Consider the following 12,850-nt stretch of genomic DNA (forward strand, 5'->3'; position numbering starts at 1 on the left):
GGCACAAGTAGGTTTACGTGAATCTGCCTAAGGGAGCATTTACACGGGCGATTTATTGTGCAATAAATAAGTATTGTCCGTGAATCCCGCCCCCCTATCACGCCCCCACCATGTGAAGCCCCAGGGATGCCAGGCGTTTTCATGTGGCAGAGGAGCGTGGAGTTCCTCCCATTGCTTTCAATGCGGCCGGCGCTGCTGCCAACAACCCCATTAAGGACAATGGGCGCTGCAATGCCAGATCTCGCAGCTAGATAGAACATGCTGCCATTTGTTTCTTGCACAGCATCACATTGTGGTGCCATGTAGGAAAACATCGCTCATGTGCATGACCCCATTCCAAAGAATGGAGTTCACATTTGTGCGAGATTTAGGCATCTCGCAACGCACTAACTTGCGCAACTTTATCGCCCGTGTGAAGCGGGTTGGAAAGTGGTTGTCAAAATGAGTCTACACCTTTAGCTGGAGGGGCTTGGTGCTCAGTAAGAGGCTAGCTTACGTCGCCACGGGGTGCATGTGAATCTGCCCTGCAAACTGACCGGCCGCGTGGGTTTTAAATCGCCAGCGTGTCAATTCATGTCGTAGATTTGTGAGAGCTGCACCCAGTCACGGACTGCGGCGGTCACATACATCGTCACTGGAGGTCAGGAGGGATCCAAATGGACCAGATTGGACAGGGAGAGGGCGAGGATACTTTTTTTTTTTTTTAAATAATCCACTGCAGCAAAATGGTATAAATTTACTGAAGAAAATGTGGGCATAATTTCCGTTTAGGGTATGTTCACACAGGATGGATCCACTAGACTAAACTCAGAGCTAGTGCACATGAAATAGGGACCAAAATGCAGCATATGAAGTAGGGGAGGTAATAAGAGTCTACCCCATCTTTGTGGCTCAGTGACAGCTTGCACAGGTCTCATATGGACATCATGTACTACATTGATATCATATTCCATTTCATAATGCATATCATGTAACAGAATGAAAATGTCTATTACCCCGAGTGTCTCTTATTTCCCACGTTGGTTAATAAGAGACATGACAGCCTCTCCCTATACAATCATGCAGTAAGATGTGAGGGGGGATAAGAGACAAGGTACCAATGCTAGGACAATTGCATTAAGTTTGGTTTGCTTATGTTTATTAGAAGCAACGTTACTAAAAGTTGAGAATTGAATTAGGGCAGTTAGGCTGCATTCACACTTCAGTTTGGGCTGACAGTTATAATTCTGTCTCTTTGTTCCATTTTTAGAGCAGAAAAACACAATGAAAACAGAAATAAATGGATCCTTTTTTTCCGATTGTTTTCTACAGGTTAAAAAAAAAGTAGGACAAATGGAAAGCCTTCAGTTTGCTTACGTTTGTTTCTAGAGATGAGCGAGCGTACTCGCTAAGGCTAACTACTCGAGTGAGTAATGCCTTATGCAAGTACCTGCCCGCTCGTCTCTAAAGATTCGGGTGGCGGCGGGGGAGAGCAGGGAGTTGTGAGAGTGAGCAGAGAGGAGCGGAGGGGGGGAGAGAGAGACCTCCCCCGCCCCCCACCGGTACCTGAATCTTTTTGCCTTAGCAAGTGCGCTCGCTCATCTCTATTTGTTTTCTTTTTTAACTGAACAAATAGCACAGTCTGCAGCGCAATCTTTCAGTTAAAAACCTGAAACTAACGGAATGGGAGCAGACTGAAAGTTTTCCATTTGCCGTCCATTTTTTCAGCCATTGAAGTCTATGAGAGAAAAAAAGGATCTGTTTATTTCCATTTTAATTCTGTTTCTCTGCCCCAAAAACAGAACTTAGAACTGACAGCCCTTAGGCCTCATGTCCACGGCACACGCGGATTTCCGCAGCGGAAGACCTGCAAGTCAGTGCGGAAATGATTTTTAAATGCTTGCCGGCGATCGTGGATGCAATTTTTTTTCTGCACGGATATACGCGGATCGTCTGCGCGGAAAAAACATTGCAAGCCCCAAGTGATTGCCTTCACCCTCCTCCCTGCTTGGTCTCCAAGTAACCAGAGAGGTTTCTGCCTACAAATCTGCAATTGAATTGCAGATGCATTGCGGATCGCTCACTTCCATAGAAAGTAATGGAGTCCCTCCGCACGGAATCCGCACTAAAATGGAGCATGCTGCGATTTCTTTTCCGCATGGGGCATCCGCAAATCAAATCCACATGAGTAAATTGAGGTGCGGACACCCCATGCTTCCCTATGGGTGGCTTGAACTGCAGGTGCCCCACGTAGATTCCCCAATTCAAATCCACCCGTGGACATTGGGCCAAACTGATGCATTGAATGCAGCCTTACAACTCAACTTTGGGAAGACCACTTTTCCGGGAACCTTGAGATAGATCAGTTTGAATAAAAGTATAAATCGATGCAACCACTGAAGTTCAGGACCTTTATCGCCCCACTGAGTCTTCAGGTTCTTCTTTTTCACAAATTGTGTCACAAGAGTGAGTAATTCATGCTGTGCTTGTATGTCCCCACAGCACCCACACACTCGCAGATATTCGGCCAAGCTGTCTTTATCCTCCTTTGATAACTATTGTTTCCTTCCTCCTCCAACATATATAGGATTTTCCAAGTGAAGACTCCGGCACATTGTGACATGAAGCATGTGTCCATCGTCTAAGAGGAGCGTCCATGCGGTAGTTGCAGCGGATGTTTTCCTAGGCTTACTTTCTAGGAATCCTGATGGTGTTTACAAGCACTTATCATGCAAGAAACAATACCAGGCATGAAGATCTCTTATTATCCACACGTGACCCTAAAATGGGGTAATAAGAGACGCATGCACACAACACACTGCTTACAACTTCTTCCTGGTTTTCTCCCTCTATGCATTTTCTATCATTTTAATAGCAACATCACCAGACTGCAGCGACCGGGTGCGAATCTATAGCAGTTCTATGGTTTACGTGTACAATTTTAATCTTTTCCATTTCGGCCTGTGAATCTGCAATTAGCAGGTCTGTAATTTTCACCATATACACTTCTGAGCGGAGGTTCAGTTTACAGACCCTCTGCATTTGATAGGAGTGGCTATGGAGTTGTTGTCTCTTATTACCCCATTCTTGTATTACTCTGCTCTCCCCTATGCAAATGTATGCTGCTGGCATAATATGGTCACGTTAGTTTGTAGGAACTTCATAAATGCGAATAATTCTACAGATAGCCACTAGATGTCAGTGGATGCAAATAATGCTCAATTTCTTGCTAGGCTTCTGCTAGTTGTGGATTAAAACCTCATCGACACAGCGTAATTTTGCTATAGATTTAGGCCGGCTGCAAACGACCGTGTTTAAATTGCGAAATCTGCGACGATCCATGGCATTTTGCACCAATTTAAATCAATGGAGCATCCGCATGTCCACTCACATGAGCGGACAGCGACTGCGATTTTCCACTCACGGAGAAAAAGTCACAGCATGCTCCATTTGCGTGTAAGTTCTGCACGGACGGCTTCCATTGCAGAAAGATCGGGGGACCTGTGTCATCACCTAGCGATGGCACGGAAAAATCTCTACTGCACATATCCCCCAGCTCGCTGGCCAGACTAATGACAAAGAAATGACAGGTACGCGGGGTCACCAGCCAGGCACAAGGTTGGATTCCGGTGTCTGCAGCCAGCCCATAATCATGGTTTCCGCACGCAAATCCACAGTGAAATCCACACCAGTTTGGCAATTTAAGGGCTTATTCACACGTCCTTATATCGGCCGGGCTTTCATGCCCGGCCGATATACGGTGTCCCTTTCTGCAGGGGGAGGAGGCGGGCCGGGCCGTGGAGCAGTGCACTGAGCTCCCGCCCCCTCTCTACCCTCTCTCTGCCCCTCACCACTATTTGCAATGGGAGGGGGCGGTACTAAGCCTTCTCCCCACCCCGTCCAACCCTCCCATTGCAAACAGTGGCGAGGGGGCGGGAGCTCGTGGCACTGCTCCCAGCCCGGCTCACCTCCTCCACCTGCAGAAAGGGACAGCGTATATCGGCCGGGCGTGAAAACCCAGCTGATATACGGACATGCGAATAAGCCCTAATGCTGTGAAAATCTGCCTTATAGTTTATGTACAGTACAATGTTAGTGAATAGAGTTATAACAAACCTTATTCACTAATAGCAGAAAAATTCAGCTGCGAATTAGTTAAGTTGCAAATTTTTTAATACTTTGCATTTTTTTGTTGCAGAAAAGTCACTGCGGGGGTCATTTATTTCAATATAATGATTGAAATCCTGCGGCTAAATAAGCAGCAAATCCGTAAAAAATCATATGTGGATTTTCTACGATGTGTGTGAAAGTAGCCTGAAGGTGCCCATACATATTAGACTAACTTGGATGGAAATGAACAATTTTGACAAAAAAAAATACACGTTGGGTGAAAATTAACAACAAACTATCATTTTGGCCAAGCAGTGACAAACTGTCATCATCCGGTAAAAAAGTTTGCCACCTTTGAAATGTTTGTTCGCTGATCGGACAAAAGATCTTTGCATGAAAGAACGCGCCCAGAAAGATTCATGGCCGTGTGAGTGACTGCTGGTCTGGACTAAACGGTGTAGTGCTACATCTGCGAAGTGATTGTTCACCAGACAATCCTTCGTTCAACAGTTGTTGAACCATTAACCCATTTCTATGTAATATGCACCGCCAGCTTAAGAGGCAACTCCTGAACGAGCTGCATTCATCTTCCAAGGTCTCCTCATTTTTTTCTTGAGGATAGGAGCAGATAATGAACACAGGCACATTTTAGAAGACGCTGGCATTCTTTGGGGATGAGTGAGACAGATGGCAGCATCGTCCAGCGCACAGAACCCACATGACAGCGGTTGGAATTAGAAGCGTTTTCAATACTTAAAATGGCGACATTTGAGTTCCAAGAACAGCGTGTAATCATCCGTTTTCTTCACTTGACTTTCATTGTGAGTTGAGTAAGCCATCTGGTGAAGATGTTCTGGACGAGAAAAATGTGTTTGTGGATGCCATAGTGGAAAGAAGGATGAAAAGAACGAGCCAAAGGAGCTTCAGCCATGCATAAGCCAGTCTAACAACATGATTGCGCAAGTGGAGCAAATAGTTATGGAGGACCGCTGATTGACTGTGGAAGTGGCTGCCTGCAAAGGATCTGTGCACAACATCCTGCGTGAAGACATGAAGATGCTGAAAGATTACTCCAGGTGAGTGCTGCGAATGTTGACCAATGATCCCAAGGCTGGACGTAGCAGTGGGTCAGGCGATCTTGACATGTGATGACAACATGAATGGTGCCTTCACTCCATCAGTTGTCACAATGGATGAGATGTGGATGCTACTTTTCAGTCCTGAAAGCAAACGGCAGGCGGTGCAATGGAAGCATACTGACTTACCACCACCAAGGAACTTCCAGTGCCAAGAAAATGTTGGTAACCATGGGACATCAAAGGCATAATTCTCACTCGTTGCATTCCAAGGGGCACTACGGTGATGGATGTATCCTATGAAGATGTTTTGATGAAGAAGTTTCATCCTGTATTTCAAGAAAAATGGCCGAAAAAGGCTGTACATGTGCTTTTCCATCCTGCTCATCTGGCGGCCCGTATTCAGAACTTCTTCCATGGCAACAAGTTAAAAGTGGTTCCTTATGCTTCCTACTCACCTGACCTCGAACTTAGCGACTTTTGGCTTTTTCCAATGATGAAGAACGCTCTCTATGGTCACATATTTTCCACTCATGCATCAGAGATTCTCCAGTGGGCAAAGCAGACCCCTAAAGAAGCATTGTACGTCAAGAAGCAGATTCTGTTGAGAAGTGACAACACTCTCAGCTTTCTGGGGTAAGTAGAAAAAAATTAGGAGAACTTAGAATTAGAATGCACCTCCTAAAATAGACAGTGGTCCATAGGCTGGGTAAAGCCCATCTCCACCTCATACTGAACAGGCTGAGATCTAAATTATCCACTCGAGGTTAGGTGGTTGGGAGCCATAAAGAAGTTTTGAACAATGTTAAGGTAATCTGTGCCAGTGTGCGGCTTCTGAAGTATCACAGGAACAACTGCTAAAGGAGTGTCCCAAAAACATTAGGCCGGATTCACACAAACATATTTGCACGTGAAAATTTGCGTTCGCTATATCTAGTGAATAGAACCCATTGATTTCAGTGGGTTAGTTCACAAGCACTAATTTTACCACAGCAATTCTGTTGCATATTCTATTTTCCTGTGCATTTGTGCAAGGAAAGAAAACATTTTGAAGCCTTTATGTTTCATAACGGAATTGCGAGCGCCAAATACGCGTATGTGAATGAGCCCATTTAAATCTAGCTGTTCTATTCAGTGCGTATTGCACGTTCAAATACGTATGTGTGAATAAGCCCTATAGCTTCTTCACACTACTGTATGTGCAATTGCGTATGCTTCAGCACAACGCATTTTCACTGTAGACAAGGTTAATTTGCGCACATGTCAGTACATTTTACTGTATTTGTTGTGCATGTGGGGCATGTTCACAAGAAGGAATAGATTTGTGGTGATTGTACCAAATTCTGACCCATCGTCTTCATGCAGTTCATGCCACACCATGAAGAAACATCTAGAAGAAGTTCCTAAGCGATAGCTACTTATTCTCCCCATACTGAAGACAACAGAGCTGATCCAAGTCAGTTTTCCCCATTGATGACAATGGAGAGGGGCCAGGGTAGAACTACAACAAAGCTGCCAGAATTAGGACATGCAGAAGTTCTAAAAATGAGCAGTCTGCTCTAAGAAGAGCAGTTTTGGCAGAATCATGTAACCGGGACTTTTATAAATCCTTTTCACTAAAATAGCACAAATCTGCCAGCTGCAGCAAATAATCACAACGGACAAAGCTTAAAAAAAGCCACACTTGTCTTCCTGTTAGGGGAAACTTCCTGGTGATGAGGGGGATTTTTTACATTAATACTGCACTAGGGAATTGCCAATGTTTGCTAGTTTTACAAGTTCTGCATCTTCCTAATACACCGATCAGTGAAATTATTGCAAGAGTAACATTATCTCATTACAGTGGCATCTGTGAAGAGGTGGGATAGATTAGGATTAGGAAGCAAGAGAGCAGTCAGTTCTTGAAAGTGATGCATTGGAAAATGTAAGGATGTGAGCTACTTTAATAAGGGCCAAATTTTGACGTCTAGATGGCTGGGCTCGAGCATCTCCAAAACGGCAGGGCTTGTAGGTCGTCGCGGTATACATTGGTTAAAACCTACCAAAAGTGATTCAAAGTAGGACAACTAGTGACACAATCATGGGTTCCCAAGACTCATTGATATGAAGCCTAAGGCCAGTCTCACATCAGGGGTTCCATCGCCGATCTGGCAGAAAATGCTGGAGAGCCGGGCAGCTAGGCGGAAAGTGAACAAACTCATTATAGTCAATGGGGTCTGTTTGGCACGGTTCAGTTGCATTTTGAGATGGAGCCGTTTAGCCACAGGGATTCCCCTTTCCTGCTGCCTGAACAGAGCAGGAGAGCAGGACCCCCAATGCAGGTGGCCAGTGGCCTTGGCAACAGTTTCCCATTTCTGGTATGAATAGATGGGAATACCCCTTTAAGTACCAAACTAGAATACTACCCTTGCTGAAAATTCACCCAATGAAATGTTCAAAATTTCCAAACTGCTGCCAACAGAGCTCTATAAATGTAATTTCTTTTATTGCAATAAAACCGTATTGTGTTTGTATATGTATGATGATATACTGGGCAACATGTGAGCCGGAAGGTGAAGTATTACAGGTTAAGATGTTAATATGGCTGATCAGTTTATAGTCTGTTTCAGATTTCATGTCAATGAATAGAAACATTCTTGTTCCCATACAGAGGCTAAAACCATTGGTATTTGATGTAAGTGCATGTCACAATACAAGTGGGAGGGCTGATACATTGTAACAAGCTCTACATCTGAGTCAGACGGTCATGATCTTGAGCCTCTTGAGGTATATAAAAATGTTTATTTTCTCCAACAGCAAGAAAGAGGGTGGAAAACAGAAACGCCAAGTTTATTGGAAAGTTGAAAAACTTTTCTCTAGCTAGATGAAACTGTAAAAACCCATTAAGCTCTGTATGGCACCATATCTATAGGGGAGAATAGTTCTGTAATGGATTCCATGGATTCTTTATGTATACTTCATAAAAATCCTCTGCATGCATCTGTATGAGATATAGTTTGGGCCCATAGATTTCTATGGGTGTTGTAATTCTGCTGTGTGCAAAAGCTTTTAGCTTTTAATGGGAAATTGTGCAACATCTGAAAAGGGACTATTTGGGCAACATTAAGATCTTGGCTGTGGCTTCCAGGGTCTCTGCTGGATGACCCTATCTATGTCATAAATATGAGGCAATAGGAGGGGCCATCTCCATAGCCAGAAAGTCCCTTCTCCATAGCAAATACTGGACAGGAAATACCTATGTGAATAAAGATGCCGGAATTTGTTTCTAATTTACCCAACCCCATGTGTATTTTCCCTTTGTAGTTAGCATTGTTTGTCCAAAGATCATCCAAAGTATTGTGCATAAAATGTATGCCGTACAAATGAAGGTCTATTATTTCACATAAGATTTTATATTTATATGTTATTTATATTTATTGCCACTGCTTGACTCCTACTGATCTGTCAGCCCCTTACTAAACTCTCCCCTATCCTGTCCAGCCGCTACACTGATCCCTCCACCCTGTGCCGGGCACTGCACTGGATACCTGTTCACTGTAGAATACAATTTAGAGGGAATCTGTTACCTACTTTTAGCCCTATAAGCTAAGTTTATGGCCTGAAAGTAGGTGATCTGTGGAGTCCAGGGATGTAGGTGTTATACTTTCTGGTTGTTCCCCCCAGTTGAGCGCTGGAAGCTGCCGTTGAATGCATTGAGCAGTGCTGCCAAGTAGTCCACCCACTATAAAATTTGAATGGGTGGACTACTTAGTGTGCCACTCAATGCATTGAGCAGCCACTTCCAGCGCTGACAGCGGAGCAATGACCGGGAAGGCTAATATAAAACTTACATCCCCAGACTCATCAGGTCATCTACTTTCCGCTCATAAACTGAGCTTGGGTCTAACACGATGAACAAACGCATGTGGAGGAGGGGCCTAAGACCCCACTTTTTCTGAGAGTCGTTTTGCCTGGAGCAAACCTTATTGGTGACAGTCACCTCACACTTTCCAGAAGTTTCTAGAACTTGTTTATAAGTTCATTAGTGCCTCAAGCGAAACTACATCCTGTACCAACACCAAGGAAAGGGCGGAATATAAAGAGAGAGAATCTGGTCACTAGACCACAAGACACGTTTCTTCTTTACAGAAATCGCTATTATATCGCCTTAAACTATTGATGTTACCGATATATCGGACATAACACTATCGATGAAAAGTATCGCCAAAGCATTAGCAATATATCGGTTTTCGATGTCCCAACCTTACATCAGCGTAAAAACGCACTTTGTCGAGCGCGATATATGCAATATATGAATGATATTGTAATTATTTTGTTTAGGCATTAACGTTTGTGATGAATTATTGTCTTTTGCATACATGAGATGCTCGAGGCTCATCCGATGGCATCCCATGCCACCTCGTTGTCTCCCACTGCCCTTTGCTTTTAAATTGTTTGTATAACCAAGCTGTTGACATGACATTTGCCCGAGGAAAGAGTTGGTTCGACTTACGTGTTGTTAATAAGGCTCACCTGCCTGGAATCCCCGGGGCTTTCTCTCACAGAAGTACCGTATATCTATCCCTCTTGCGGTCTGTACTTTTTTGAGTACCTTGACTATAGTTGGCAATGTTATGGGGAACTTACTAAGCCAGGCAAGGTTACGAAGGGTCAAACCACAGCAAGCAATATTGGTTGATTTCTCCATACTGTTGCCTGATATTACACAGAAAGACTGCTGCTAAGTTTTGCTATATGCCACCGATATTTCTACAAATTAGGCAAGAAACAGGTAGATTATATGCGGCCCATCCCCATTACTGCAGCCTAGATGTGAAGGGTATTATATTTGTTTTCTTCCACTATGATAGCGAACATGAGGATGGGGGGGTAATAGTTGACCCTTAGTTCTTCCTTGATGGAATAGCAAGTTTACATAATTGTTTCTAGCCCGGAAAATGTGTGAAACAAAAGAAAAAATAAAATCTATATATATAAAATTGAATGTATGTCTGTCTGCGTGCGTGCGTGTCTGCGTGCGTGTCTGTTTGTCCTTTATGCGCTACTACACCATTCATCCGATCGCCATGAAACTTTGGGAAGTTGTTAAGTACACTCCTGGGAAGATTATAGGCATAGTACAAATATCCTACGATAAATGGCGCGCGAGCGTCGTCGAAAGTTACGCCCCCCACGTAGATCGAATAAGTAAGCCACCTGCTATTGTGATGTCATCACTGATGTCATCAACATCGGACGCCCTTGAACATGCCCCAACATGTTCTATAAAGCTGCATTGTGATGTCATTAAGGCTGTATTATGACACGAACAGCTTGGAACCACTAGAGCACGCCAGCCAATTACCATTGGAGTTGGAAGTGGGTAAACAAGTACTAGGATATCTTCCTAAGAAGCCACAGCAGCCGGATAAATTGTATGTTCCACCCAACGGCTATTTTATTCAGCCCGCAAGGGGGAAGCAGCGGCCTACAAAATCTCATTCAGGTAGGTAGGTTCAGTTCTTGGAGGTTGGGGAATGCTTATGGGCAAGGCCTTATGTCTCATCCCAACTCGATTATTCAATTCTAAGCGCAAAAGAATTAGCGTCCAAATTTTATGTATGGAATTTAATTCTCTCACTTCCCAATGTCATAGAAACTTGAAATTTGGCACGAGCATTGATTATGTCATAAATAGGAAAAGTTAATGGGTCCCAACTCGACTATTCAATTCAAAGCGCCAAAGAATTAGCGTTCAAATTTTACGTACGGAATCTAATTCTCTCATTTCCTGATGTCATAGATAGATAGATAGATAGACTGTATGCAATAACCCAGATAGATAGATAGATAGATAGATAGATAGACTGTATGCAATGACACGTACAGCTTGAAACCATAAGTACTAGAGCACGCCAGCCATTTACAGTCAGTCTCCATTGGAGTTGGAAGTGGGCAAGCATGTACTAGGCTATCTTCCCAAGAAGCCACAGCAGTCGGATAAATTGGATGTTCCACACAACGGCTATTTTATTCAGCCTGCAAGGGGGAAGCAGCGGCCTACAAAACCTCAGTGGTCGCTGCTGCCGTCATCTATATATATAAAATTGAATGTATGTCTGTCTGCGTGCGTGCGTGTCTGCGTGCGTGTCTGTTTGTCCTTTATGCGCTACTACACCATTCATCCGATCGCCATGAAACTTTGGGAAGTTGTTAAGTACACTCCTGGGAAGATTATAGGCATAGTACAAATATCCTACGATAAATGGCGCGCGAGCGTCGTCGAAAGTTACGCCCCCCCCCACGTAGATCGAATAAGTAAGCCACCTGCTATTGTGATGTCATCACTGATGTCATCAACATCGGACGCCCTTGAACATGCCCCAACATGTTCTATAAAGCTGCATTGTGATGTCATTAAGGCTGTATTATGACACGTACAGCTTGGAACCACTAGAGCACGCCAGCCAATTATCATTGGAGTTGGAAGTGGGTAAACAAGTACTAGGATATCTTCCTAAGAAGCCACAGCAGCCGGATAAATTGTATGTTCCACCCAACGGCTATTTTATTCAGCCCGCAAGGGGGAAGCAGCGGCCTACAAAATCTCATTCAGGTAGGTAGGTTCAGTTCTTGGAGGTTGGGGAATGCTTATGGGCAAGGCCTTATGTCTCATCCCAACTCGATTATTCAATTCTAAGCGCAAAAGAATTAGCGTCCAAATTTTATGTATGGAATTTAATTCTCTCACTTCCCAATGTCATAGAAACTTGAAATTTGGCACGAGCATTGATTATGTCATAAATAGGAAAAGTTAATGGGTCCCAACTCGACTATTCAATTCAAAGCGCCAAAGAATTAGCGTTCAAATTTTACGTACGGAATCTAATTCTCTCATTTCCTGATGTCATAGATAGATAGATAGATAGACTGTATGCAATAACCCAGATAGATAGATAGATAGATAGATAGATAGATAGATAGATAGATAGATAGACTGTATGCAATGACACGTACAGCTTGAAACCATAAGTACTAGAGCACGCCAGCCATTTACAGTCAGTCTCCATTGGAGTTGGAAGTGGGCAAGCATGTACTAGGCTATCTTCCCAAGAAGCCACAGCAGTCGGATAAATTGGATGTTCCACACAACGGCTATTTTATTCAGCCTGCAAGGGGGAAGCAGCGGCCTACAAAACCTCAGTGGTCGCTGCTGCCGTCATCTAGATATATAAAAACGAATGTATGTATGTATGTCTGTCTTCGCAGCAATATAAAAAGTCAATGTGGTTAATTGATGTTAATGTACAAATTCTGTGACGTTCACAGCTAATGGCCCTTTTACACGGGCCAACAGCCGGGTCAACGACTGTGCTGATGTCACTGCTAAGGTCGTTAGCGCTTGTGCAGATTGTTTGCACTAACAGACTTCACCGCTGGATCGCGGGCTTCTCGCTTAGCTCTTCACCCTCTATGTGAAGCGCTGAGAGGGGAGCATTTACACATTAGCATTTTAAGTCAGGAATAACGACTTGTAAATGAATGCTGAGTATTTTTTTTTGCATTTACACTGTATGATTAACACTCAAATTAGTTTGTTTGAACTAATTTTGAGAAATAATCGTTACGTGTAAATGGGCCATAAGGCCGGACTCACACAAGCGTAATTTCATTGCATATGTACGAGCACATAATGCGCGGTGAAT

This window comes from Eleutherodactylus coqui, chromosome 8 (assembly GCF_035609145.1).
Source record: "Eleutherodactylus coqui strain aEleCoq1 chromosome 8, aEleCoq1.hap1, whole genome shotgun sequence".
In the NCBI taxonomy this organism is placed as follows: Eukaryota; Metazoa; Chordata; class Amphibia; order Anura; family Eleutherodactylidae; genus Eleutherodactylus; species Eleutherodactylus coqui.